The sequence below is a fragment of the Telmatherina bonti genome, assembly GCF_933228915.1.
Source record: "Telmatherina bonti genome assembly, chromosome: 20".
Classification (NCBI taxonomy): Eukaryota; Metazoa; Chordata; class Actinopteri; order Atheriniformes; family Telmatherinidae; genus Telmatherina; species Telmatherina bonti.
This window is the reverse complement of record NC_136618.1, coordinates 20,904,407-20,916,188: the sequence shown is the minus strand read 5'-3', so window position 1 is coordinate 20,916,188 and position 11,782 is coordinate 20,904,407. Positions and strand designations below refer to the sequence as shown.

The 11,782-nt window shown below is 37.0% G+C and overlaps 1 protein-coding gene across 1 annotated transcript in view; it reads left to right on the top strand.

Annotated features, from left to right (window-relative positions):
* Positions 1-2,016: 2,016 nt before the first annotated feature.
* Positions 2,017-11,782, top strand: part of fam49bb (family with sequence similarity 49 member Bb) — a 35,557-nt gene continuing 25,791 nt past the window's right edge. The window contains exon 1 of the mRNA XM_079260181.1: positions 2,017-2,088. The gene's annotated coding sequence lies outside the window, so the exon portion shown is untranslated. The remainder of the gene's footprint in view (positions 2,089-11,782) is intronic.

The window sequence follows — 11,782 nt, the reverse complement described above, 5'->3', positions numbered from 1 at the left end:
TTCTGTAACTTTTAGATACATGCCTTCACCAACACACCTGAGTCAAATGACTAACTTCCCTGCCTGCATGTCATTCCTCAGCAGAGGACTGGTAACAAACCTTTCATTTGATTCAGGTGTGTTAGAGAAGGGTTGTGTCTAAAAGCTGAAGGAAGTAGCTCTTAAGGTTCTCCTTATTTGTTTGCAACTGGAAACAAGTAAAGAAAACTTTGACAGTTTTTTTTCATTCAATCAATGAAGATAAGTTTCAGGATGACAGTGCATCTCCCACAAAGCAAAATTTAATTCCATAAAAGAAACTTAATTTACACTCATGCATTAGGGTTTATATGTCAAAGTCACTTATATCAGGGTTGTAATTGTGAAATATTTCAATACTGATATGCAAACATCAGTGCAAATTAGTAGTTATTGCTATTTCCTAGGTTTCTCTTCATTCTCCAGATTATAACTCATTATTCACTGAAGCATGAAAGCCACAACGCCTTCTCAGAGTAAACACCCTTTTCTTTGTTTTCCACTGTCTGGTATTGCGAAGGAATGAAATTGGTCTTTTGGGCAAACTTAGTGAGACAACTGAGTAAAATTAACAGCAAATGTATTTTATGGACTTGTTACTGCTGTCAGACTGAATAGCAGGAAAAAGTCTTTTAAACAAAAGATAAAAACTTGGAATCCTTTCTAAGTCTCAGCTCTTACATGTGACAAACTGTAAAAACACGAGTGCAGCAGTTGTAAATATTAGATGTTTTATTTCTGTTTCAGCATAAGCATCCAGGAATTATCTTAAAAGACACCAGTCTGAAAAATCTTCTGCACATTATGTTTAATGTGTTTTAAATAGATTTTTTTCCTTACAGGGCTCATTTATTGCTGACCTACAAAGTATGTTTTTCCTTTTCATTTGTCAGGATGGAGGATTAAATCAAAGACACTCTGATACAATCTATCAATTTTCTCAGTTGGGGAACCTTTCGAAAAAAAAAAATATATGAACATAATTTCCTGGATGAGACTGAAGTAGATTTTAATAATTTTAATTTAACTGGGTTGAACAGACCATAAATGTGTTTTTAAATTACTTTTGTTGTGGTTGTATAGAAACACTAAAACTGAACTGAAGCAATACTATATCAGTTTGTATTGTAATTGTGATGAACATCCACTTTAGTTTGAATGTGTGATGATAAAAATATAAAAAAAAATTAGAAGTTGATGATTGAGCCTGGTGCTAGAATGACTGGAATGATGAATTACTATACTTGTGCATAATGCTTATAAATATCTAGAAATGTTTATTTTATGGAAGATTAAACTTTATTTGAAACATTCAGTAAGAGTTCCTGTTGTAATCTTAAATTGTATATAGGGATGAGGTCGGACCAATCCTATTGTAACAGAAATAATATGGTGAACGAAATAAAATTGTGTCAGTAAATTTGCGGTTTAGTCATTGTTGATTGCATTTATTGCCTGCCAAAATCCTTGTGATTTGAGCATTAGGAAAAAGAAAATATTTTACTTTACACCATGACACATTTACCTCCACTCATCTACATAATCTGTTAAAAGAAATATTAACATTAGTATTTGTGACAGTGATCCTAGATATTAACATCACAAGTCTAGCAATAATGATCACCTCTGTTTATTAATCAATATGGTCAAATGATTTTAGCCTTTTCTCTCAATGCCACATTAGTAGAGTGAATTTTCCTATTTAATATCTGGTTCAAGGGGGAAGTATTTCAACTAGTTTTAATATAGCTATAAAAATCCTGATTAAGGCAGAAATGGGATTTATTTATAGCCCTCCTCTGTAGTAATCCGATGGAAGTGCTTGTTGGAACACATCGGCGGCTGCCCTTTGCCCGGGTGGAGCCACTTTCCAGACTGCGAGGACGACTGTCCCGCTTCCTGCACACTCAGATGTAACATAAAACGAGCCCACCTCCCGCCAGCAATGACGCTCGATAACTAACCCGGAAACAGCGGCAGCAAATCGCTTTCCTTCTCCTCTGAGTTCATACCGCTGCTTCCAGCGTGGTATCCAGACATCGACTCCCGTGTTTCTCAGCGAGCATCAAGGTAAAAGAAAAAGAAAAAGCAACCTGAAAGCTAAATTGATGACTTTCTGTCGCCTCTTTCCGGCTCCTCATCGAACCGTCTTTACTATCCACCGGTTGCCATTCACTGAAGCTGGTTTTGAATGTTACATTTCGGTCTTCCTTGGTTAAACTAATGAGTCATATACGTGCTCAGGTGAAACAACACCCATTTATCTTTCACTTACTGTGACGTTAAACTGGTGAAAAATGTTAATATTAACGCGATGTAACCTGTACATGGACCGTTAACTTCCCCTTTTCAGAGCAGTGGTTGTTTTTATCAAAGGAGACTCGGAGCTACACTGCTAGCCGGAATTTTCCCTTTATTTTGCCAGAGGCATTGGATTTAACATGCTTTCCCCGAAAACGTGTTTGTACAGCCGGGCCATCAGCTGTGTTTGGCCTCATGTATGCCGGAGAGTTGCATTATGTACACAGTTTTAAACTAAGCTTATGGCTTTGGGTTGTCTGCTCGCTTACAGGCAGCAAATGATGCATCATTAAGGCAAATGCACACACTGACAGCTGCGGTTTGTTTGGACCTGGTTTGTCTTTCATATTGATTTTGAAGTATTTATGAAAGGATTTAACCAGTTTTCAAAGTATGCACTACTTTAATTCAGGCATACAGCTGACAAATGTCAGTATAGAAAACCTCATTTACACATATGACATAGGAAAAGGACTATTTTTTTAATTCAAGGTTGTTGGGTTTAATGTACTGCATATAAGCTTTTATTGAATTTAAAAAAAAAAAAAAAAAAAAGGATATTTGCTATAGATGCAATAGATGCATATTTGCATCTATTGCCTGTTTAAGCACAGAACCAAAGCACAAAATTACATTATTTCCTCGCACCAAGTCTGCAGAAGATGCTGTAAGTGGAAGTGAAACTTCCATACTGCCAAATTTGCTCATCATATGTTGTGAAAGAGCAGCATCTACATTAAACTTGTCTTAAGGAACTACTAGTGTCTAGCTAGCTTGGTTAAAATTAGACCAGCCAGCAAATAGATATTTCCATTAATTAAATGTTTATTGTGAATTTTAACACTTTGTTTTGTTGATATAAATATGTATCTTAATTGTGGCTGCAAAAAGTAGTGCCAACATGTTTGCTCTAAGAGCTTACTGAAAGGCTCCAGATCGTTTTGTGACAGGCAGTCCTGCTTTACAGAAAGCTGTAGTACATCAGACAAGATCTAAGATATTTGTGGGAGGGTAAAAAAGGAATGCCCAAACTGGGTTAATCAAAGACCCACCGCTCTAAGGTCATTTGAGTTTTCCTCCTTTTCATTTTTACATCGGCTGACTGTATGTTTTGGAAAATGTCAGAATATTCGCGATAAATTTTTGCTCTTATGTTTCTCCTTAGTTTAACTTTTAAGATTGGCTGGAAGCATGACAGTACGTGGCTGGTACAGACTTGTTGCATGCTGTCATACCAACATGAACGGAGATGATAATAACTGGGCTGAGTTTTTTCAGGAAAACTTCTTCCTGGTTTTGATTCAAGCTGCATGCACTAGATGCAACAGCAGTGTCTTAAAAAAAAAAAAAAAAAAAAAAAAGCAAAGTTGAAGCTTCTACACAAAAGTGAAATCTTGGGAATTTAGTGGCTTCCAAGTATAATCTACGTATGTTTTTATTCTCAGATTAGGAAACAAATTTGAACTAAGAAATATTGTTGACTTGGCAGACTGTTCTCATAAATCCCAATCAAGAGCAAGTGGTGACGTGCATGTGCAGTTAGGCATGACCTCCTCTTAGAAACTAAACATCTGTTGTATCCTGTGCAGCGACGCCATCGTGCCAAACAATAGTTTGTAGTCAATGGAAAAGCTCACAGGTTCTCCTTTTTAGATGTTTTCATGTAGAATACATTGAAAGACAGAACACATAAGGCAAAACAAATCTCTCTTCTGACCCACTGTTCTCATCCACCCTCAGAAATCCCAAGAGGGGAGATTTTCCACATACTTTCTTCAGCATCTTTTTTTTTTCTGGAGCAGGCGGTTGTTAGACACTACATCTAGTGTGATGCATCTGGGCTTGGAGTGAGTGTTAATGTTAGTTAATTTGAATTATTAATCGTGTTTCCAGTACTATTGCCCCAGGACGTTCCTGTCCACTGCTGCTCTGAAGTTTTCAAACCACAAACCTGCAAAAAATACCCACGACAATATTTTAAAGTATTTGCTGCTCTGAAAGATGCCTAATCCTTATCTTATAAAGAGAGGGTCAGAGTCTGCCTTTGCAGCACACACTGCTGTGTGTACTGTAAACCTGAAGCTGTGTTTCAGGTTGGGTTACTGCAGATATCTTGCTATGGAAATACCAAGCCTTTGCTTTCTAAAGCAAACACTTTAGAAAGTCCTGCTGACAGACTATATTATATACCCCATTACCAGTGGTGAGTGGATACACACACACATAACACATCAAATGTCTTGTCGTAACTTGTTCATATCCTTTGTTTTTAATGCAGTATTGCAAGATTTCAGGGAGTTGGTGTGTTTTTTTTTTTTTTTTTACTTCTTGAGGTTGTTTTCTGAAACACTTTAAATACTTCTCAGATTGTCAGTGAGTGTGGCTGTTCAGTGAACCACACGAGAAATTAGTTTAGCATCTAATCTTCGTAAGCTTCTTATTCATGCTGTAGTGAGTGGTTTTGTTTTTGTAATCTATAGTAGGTGGACGCTGTAACAAGCAGCATCAGTATTACACCATTACGCCACCAAGAGCAGCCTTATAGAACAACCACAGGATTAAGCCTGCAGCTCTCATGCACACATCTGACACAAGTTAAACGTTCAGATGTGGGAATGTATGCAGATTTGTTGGTGTTTATCTCATCGCATCCACTCTTTTTGTGAGCATGTTTCTTCCTTTAGTCTGTACAGAAAAGAGCTGTATTGAGCAATTTCTCTCTAATAATGCTGTTTGTGCAGTTATTTGGATTAACACCCTCTATCTGATCTGTCGTGTTCAGCACTTTGCTCTAACACTATTATCATGACATGGCTTAATCCAGCCGAGATGGAGACTCATTCACTATCAAGGATGTTTTTTCCATATGCAGCTTGCTTTTAAAGATGCTCGATGCACCGCTCCAGCGTTTCTTGGCTTGTCTAGTCAGTTTTAGGATTATGGAAAGATTTTTTATATATATATATATATATATATATATATATATATATATATATATATATATATATATATATATTCCTTTTCCATTTGACAGACTCTCGCCCTTCCATTGCGTTTGCGTGTCTGCTCTTGTCCATTAGCAGATCAGAGATAAATTGATGACATACTTTAGTCAGTGGGAAAAGCGCTTTGTGCTTATCACAGTTTTTCTGCCTGCTTGTTTCTGCATGTGGTTGAATTATTAGAAAGCGGGACATTTCTAAGACCCCCTTTCCAACTGTTGTCCAGTTTGGTAAGCCTGTTAACATGTGCACATCGTTGTTGGTGTTATTTTTTCCTTTTTATGAAAGTTACATAAGCAATTAAAGCAAAGACTAAGTAGTTTGAGCTTCACTCTCTAAAGAAAAATTCAAGCTGCTGCATAGCTTTACACTGGGAACGGTTGTATAAACCAGGAGATGAGATTATCCAGAACCGTGATAAGGATGAAAGTTTACTTAAGGTTAGTAAAAGATAGTTTGTTGGTGTAGTCAAGCTAAAAGAATAGTGTTTTGTGCAATCTTTCAGAATTTACTGGAGAAAATCTCTGCTGTACCATAGACTGAAAATCAATCCATTTTTACAGATATTTTTGAATATGCATTATTTGAACAAATTAAAGTTAAATAAAATGTTAAAATTAAGTCACTCTTTGTGTGTGCTCTCTGTTTTGGCAGCTAATCAGTAAATCAGCATCTGGGATACAGTACAGGGCTTGAAGAAAAGCAGAATTAAAAAGCATCCGTGAGCATGGGATTGACACCGGCGTTGACTTGCCGTGGAATTTCCTATAAATCAAATTAATACAAACTGGTGTTTTTTGGAGCTTTCTATGGGGGTGGTATGTGTTTTGGGCCTTTGTCCAAGATGAGTAATACATTCTTGACTTATACCTCTGATGTGTATGATTCAGTGTGAGCCAGTTTCTGACCTGCAGCTCTGGCTGTGCTGGTAGACTCGAGCATTCCTCACAAGCTTCTCACATCCGTCCTGTGGTGCTGGCTTATATGAAACCCTGTGGTCATAATGAGAAGACCCTGTGGTCTGTTCTCCTCCTCCTTCTGCAGGCAGGCCATTTCAAGACCTTCAGCAAGATGCTTTTGCTCCTCATTGGCTGCCGCATCTTCAGAGTGAATTTGGAAACAAAGCAGAAGGGACTTTGCATTTACTCTGCCAAAATGAAGCTATAAATAACATGGCCTTCTCAAAAGAGAGAGAGGGGGTCATAAAAAACAAAAACCCACACCCACATGTACAGAAAACCTCTTCTGGCTACCATGCAGGAAAATCTACAGGGGAGATTTCTTCTTCTAACATTTTATACATTCAGTTGAATTTAAATTATCTGCTGCATTGCAACAAATGAAAAATATTAAATACAAAAAAAAAAAGCAAGTGTTGACTGATTTTATTTTTCTACGCTAAAGCGGGCCTGACATCCTCATGTTGCCACCTACATGTCAGCAGACACAGAGCAGGCTTGTTGCTGCAGATGGCATATCAGCATGGTATAAATTCAGACTGTGGCTGTGTTGCCCCCGCACCAAACCTCCACCCACACACGGTGTTAAAACACTCTGTCTGTAATCTCAAATCCGAGGTGCAATTTCTTTCATTCTTGGGGTTTTTTTTTTAAATTTTTTTATTTTTATATCGGTTAAGATTTTTTACAAACATGCATCCTCCTAATGTATTGTACAGGCTATTCTTCCTTTTAAATGTCATAAAATCGGCACTGTTCTTTGGGTTTACCTTATATTTCTGTTGTTTTTTTTAAAGTTATAGTTATAGTGACTTAAGTGGTAATTACAGCATTTTTCTTTGTAAATCTGAAGATTAGCTGCAATTTTTAAAAATATTTTTTGAAGCCATTTTTTGTCTCTGATTCAGTTCTCTGGTTAATTTGATCATAAAATCAGATACTGCGAACTAATTCTTAGTTGCAATCCCAATATAAATATTAATTTGCATATTGAAATTGGATTATGAAACAAGTTTCTAAGCAAAGTGTTCTGGTTAGCAGAGGCTATTTTCCATGGAAAACCATGAATATTCCTCAGTCAAGATTAATGACAAAGATTTTAAAGCTTTACCTTTGAAGCAAAAGCACAAACCGAATACAGTGATGAAGTATTTGCAGTAATGTTAATGATTACTGCATGCCATGATTGGGTTGCATGACTGGCTATAATCGCCTGGCATAGTGCGATTCCTGTTTTTGATTCCAGCGCAGAAGATCAAACCCGTAACGAGTCATTTTAATCCAAGCATCTACAAACCCGTGTTACTGATCTGTGGGAGTTTTTCTTAATGAAATGATTTTCCACAGAGGCTTCACTGTGTTCTGTGGGCTGCAGTGACAGAGTGTAAACCCCTCTTCCACTCACAGCTCTCACTTGCAAGCAGGGAAAGGGAGAGTACAAGTTGTCAAGGCAACCCAAGCTTTAATGGATGCTTTATTCAGCAGTGTACTAGCCAACATCACAAGGACCTTTTTCAGAGTAATTATTTTTTTGGTGATCTTAAATAATTCAAGACTCCAAATAAAGTATTGTACTGCAAAGAGGTTTAAATATTGTGACCACTGTTTCTCATGGTGGGTGCAGGAGGTTCCTTGTTTTTGTCTGACTTGTACATTAAGCTTTAGATGGCTAATGTACTGTGTGTGTCTGTGTGTAGGATAAAAGGGTTTGTGGGGGGGTTTAATGAAATCACTGCATATTGCTCCACAATACAACATTTTACTGCTTTGAACTAAAACAATGAAAATATATGAGTGAGATGTTTGATATATTTGGGTAGCTGATTATATACTTGAACAGGCCAATCAAGTATTAACATTAAGTATTAAACACTGCTTGGACTCATTACACTGGTCATGCTGGAAGGGTTGTCATTTCAAAGCTTTATCCCAAGATCTCTGCATTAGTGGAGTGTGTGTGATCGGATTGATGAGGTCTGTGTTACAGAGTTCCTAACATAAGGTTAAATGTTTAGTCAGTTTTAGTCAGAAGCAATTTACATGTTTCATTACAGTTCTGGCAAAATGTGATTATGGAGAAACTAAATGTAAGGGCTTATTAAAGATCATTTTCAGCCTGTTGAGACTAATTAACATTAAATATGTTAAAATGAGGAGGGGGTTGGGGAAGGATTATTGCTTTAGTTTAAGAGTAGACTCTTAAAATAAATGTATAAACATGTTTGTTTAACTGAAATCAGAAGAAACTACAGCTTACAAGCTGAACTGCTTGTATACGCAGAAGTACTCTCAAATGGGCCTTGGTGTGCGCTACACATGCTCCGATTTTCCATCTTATTTTTTTTTTACATCAGTAAAGCAGAAGTTTATAAATGAAGCCAAAAGCTATTAGCAAATTACCATAAGTATACATGATGGAATGATCTCCGTGTGTGTTCAGACTAGTCAGCGTACGTTTAGTACTAGAAAACACTATAAATGGAGGTTTTAATTGGCTACACTTCCTGTTGTGCACACACAAAAAAACAAAGGGTCAGTTCCTTTAGAATCGGAACAATGCAAAGTCCATGCAGTCAGTAAGCACCTAAAAGCATTTTAGGACCAGAATCGCTTGCATATTTTGCAAAAAAAAAAAAAAAGCATGACGGTAGCACATGCACAGACATCTTATGGATGACCTCATGGCGTTGGCCCGACAGTCAGTTTCAGCACGTTTTGCTGTTTATAGTGTGCTGCAGGGCCACACATGTTGGTGCACATGCTTTAACCTCTTCATGTGGTGGAGTAAATGAAAACCAAACAAGTGTTTATGGTGCGTCAGTTCATTGCTCCTACGGAGGATTGATTCATTAGTCATACTTTCAGTTGGAAGTATTTTTGCTGTCGTGGACTTTTTTTCCTCGGTGAAACAGAGAACTCTTTAAATTTACCTTTGATATAAATAAGCTTTTAAGGAAGTGATGATTTAGTTAATAGAAAGTTACACTGAGTCACCCATCTGGCTTGGTTTTTATAGGAATGATTTAATTCATGCATTCGTTTGGGAAAGAACGTCTCGCGTGACTTGTAGTTTCCCTCCGAGGTCACTGAAATGCCAAACAGCGAGTGCTGACGGTAGTTAACGCTGCTGCTTGTTGTGTCATAAACTGGATTTAATTGTTTTGGAGGGATGAGCAAAGCAGAATTTTACACCCTGTCAACACACTTTTGATGGTTCTCATGTGGTTTTTTTTTTTTTTTTTTTTTGCGTCAGCACTGAGGGGAATGACAGCAGTCTTTCATATAAATACCTGAAACCTTCAAAATGAAATGATTGTGGTAGAGATATCATCACAATCTGAATTTGACAGTACCTCTGCAAGAGATGTTGATTTCAGATATATGCGTGCCTTAATCCACCCAAAACCACTTTATCCTCCTTATTAAGGAAGACACTGGTAGTTTTCTAGCCTTACATTTAGTGGTTTTTAATCATCTGGTGTCCAGAAACAGTTATTACTAGTACTATTTCAAAAGTACTAGTAATTGTGGGAGAAGCTGATTTTTAGACAGAAGCGACACAAGCATCAGTAAGTCATGCGAGAGTAGGGTCACTGCTGTCACCTAAAAAGGAAATGTATTCGAAAAAAAACCCCAAAACAAAACAAAAACATCCTAAAAAATAGGGAGTTTTATGAATCAATATTGGATTAATTGAATCTGAATTGAATTCAAATGACATTATTAAGACTAATATTAGCTGCTCTGGGAGCAGAGGATTAGACCAAAGGCATCCAGCCTTTTTACTTACTCTTTTATTTCAGACTTTAATATTCCACCTTTTGAACAAGTTTCACAGGAAATGTAGGGGGGATTGACCTGGTGGTTTGTAACAGATGTGATTAGATTACTTTCTTTTTTTTTTTTTTTAAATTATACATTCACCAATATCAGGTCGAACAATCTTCAAAAAAACATCAACAAAAAAACCCCTCAGCAATCATTACCCTCATCTGTGTTCTGGTTTTCTCTATAGGTGATCAGGGTGTTTAACAATACACCTGCAGAAGTCAGCATGTTGAAGCCGTGTGAATGTTTTGTGCTGTATGTCAGCTTTATGTCAGTATTTGCCCAGAAGACACCAAAAGAAGAACAAAAGGTTACTGATCTTTCTGGATGTATGAAATATTTTCTAATCTTTTTTTTTTTTTTTAAATGTATGTCAATTACTATAAAGTCAAATCAAAATATCTGCAAGACTTATGTGTGAATCAGAAAATTGATTAGTTACAATGACCTTTTTAGAAGAATTGGAGGTAGCCTGTGTGATGTCACTCAGTGGTTTGTAAAGTGCCATTGCGGAGGTTTAAGTTCAGCAAGTTAAGTTTGGTTGTGTTCCTCATCTTGCTGTTTCAGAACCAGATGTGATCATATAGAAACTAGAGGCTGAAGCTGACAAAGTTTAGCTTCAATCTGATCTGTGGAAAAATATCTTTTTAAAGACTTAATATGTCTTTTGGGATTCTTTTCTTTTTTTCTTTTTTTTTTTTTAAACCTGTCCAGCATCTCAGCATACAGAACAGCAATCTGCATGCCATATTTTTGCCAGACAGATTTGCTCTGTCAAGGGAGACATCTCATGTATATAGCTGCCCTTGATAATCTGAATATTTTTATTATTATTATGATTATTTTATTTATTTATTATTATTATTTTTGTGATTATTTTCAAAGGGACCAATAGTATTCTGCTGAGAAAGAGTTAAGTAAGCAAATGGCCAATGAAATGAATGACAAATAAGCAGCAGCTTAGTTTTAGATGTCCCAGTGGGAATGTCAAACAGCCGCTTGCTCTGTTTTTAGCAGTACAATCGTCACATTGAAGTGCATCCTGTTATGAGTAAAATGGGTTTTGTATTGCTTGAACACTCTGAAGTCCATGACATTAATAATTCTGTTTTTGTTGAGCTTATTTCTCTAAAAATCAAGTTAAAGCTTTAGAATCTTGTTGGCAAGCTGTCCTGATCGTGGCCTGAAATACTAACATGATGCTCCACATACTGTAGGCTTAACCTCTGTTACCCTGTGTGCTTAGTCAGACACTTGCCGTATGCTGTTAGCCTCAGCTGAAGGCATGATGCATAGCTGACTCCCATGCTGCCCTGCTCCAGATATCACCTGTGTCATGCCAGCTCTGTTCAATTACAGGCAAATTGTGGTCAGTTTTATAAGAAAAAAAAAAAAAAAAGTTAGAGAAGCGATATTGCCTTCATTTATCAAGTTCGGAAGGATCTGTGTTTTTTTCTTTTTTTCTTTTCTTTTTTCCAGCATCTAGTCAACCTTTTGCATTTGTTAGTTTCCTGCTCTTTTCACAGTCTTACTCCCCCACATTTGCCTCCCCTACCAACCCGCCTGAGCTCTAACTGTGTTTTGTGGTTTAGAAGTTTCAGGGTTTGAAGTCTGATCACATCATGCATGACCAACACTGCTGCTGGTGCTGCACATTTGTATGCAGGCTAGTGA